The sequence below is a fragment of the Frankliniella occidentalis genome, unplaced genomic scaffold (assembly GCF_000697945.3).
Source record: "Frankliniella occidentalis isolate FOCC.00 unplaced genomic scaffold, Focc_3.1 Scaffold88, whole genome shotgun sequence".
NCBI lineage: Eukaryota > Metazoa > Arthropoda > Insecta > Thysanoptera > Thripidae > Frankliniella > Frankliniella occidentalis.
Window position 1 is genome coordinate 651,496 of NW_026267217.1, and position 1,388 is coordinate 652,883.

Genomic DNA, 1,388 nt, shown 5'->3' on the forward strand with positions numbered 1-1,388 from the left:
CCAGTTTAGAGCCGGTCCAGGCTGCTGCGAGGGCAGGGCAGGCTCCCCTGTCCCTGTCGAGTGAGGCCATTCTGGAGCTGGAGGAGCCTCGCTGGAGCGGGAGGCATTCCTAATCCTGGAGAAATATAAAAGGGCGCTGCTCATTGTGTGAAGTGCACGCCGAGAGGAACCTTACAGGGTTGCAGGGGCATGGGCCCCCGCGCCTCCCATCGCACACGACACAGTCCACGAGGAGGAAATCACTCCAGATAAAAGTGTACGAGTTAGTACGCTAGTACACGATAGTTCACCCTATTTTTAGCGCAATTTTTCATCATTTTTTGCTAAATTATGTTATTAAAGCACCATTAAACCACCATTAGTACGCGTCATTACGCTGTTAGTACGTCTGTAGTACAGGCCTGGGTGTACCGGGTGTAACTGAGAATGCGCAACAGTGTTGCGGGTTTGCCTACCCAGTTAGCCCGTAAGGCGCCATGGCCCCTGCAGCCCTGGCGGGTATGCAATCCCGCAACACTGTTGCGCATTCTCAGTTACACCCGGTACGAGTTAGTACGCAAGTGTTTTCCCCCTCGCTGAAGCACAGACCCCTCCTGGAGTGTACTGGTGCCCTTGCTGGAAGCCCTGCGTCGGCTGGAGTGGACCTGAGTCACGGCCGGAATGCCCGGGCCGCCGCGCCGTCTGCAGGATCCGTCTGGAGGCTCGTTCGAACGACACCCCGTGCGTGACCTGCCGTTCATCTTGTCCAGTTTTTGTCCAGCCGCTTCCAGGCGAGTTGCTGGCTGAGCGAGAGCGCACACAGTTGCCCGCCTGCCTCTGCGCCTCGCCTCGAGCCGAGCTCAGCCGAGGCGGCGGGCCGAGCCGGGCCGAGCCGAGCCCGACCAGACTGCTTGTCGCCAGGCAGGCTGGGGCTGGGCCCGCTGGGGCCCCGTGTAGGAGCGTGAGTGGGGCGTGGGGGCCCCACCCGGGTCCCGGGCGGGGGGCAAGAGGGGAGGAACCTCCCCGACGCCCGGCTGCGCCTAGCGGCTGCGCCCGGCCCAGACACGTCGGCGTCGACGGTGTTGGGGGTGTAGTGCCGGCGGGCTCATTCCCAGCAGCCTGAGCGGCGTCTTCCGCCCGGCGGCCGGGCGGCCTGGCGGCCCACCCCCGCCGCGCCGGGAGGTGGTTCTGAAAGCCCCCCCCTCCCCCAAGCTCCCCCCAATCACGGAGGGTGGAATGCCTGCGCGAAGGACCCACAGAGTCCCACCGCATTTCCGCTGACTCACCCGCATCAGAAATATTTTCGTTTAAAGTTTTATTTATTTTGTTTCGCCGCGTGCGTTGCGTGGTGCGTGTTCAGGAAAAAAAATACATTGGAAAAGGGGGGAGGGGTGGAATCCTTTGGTTTT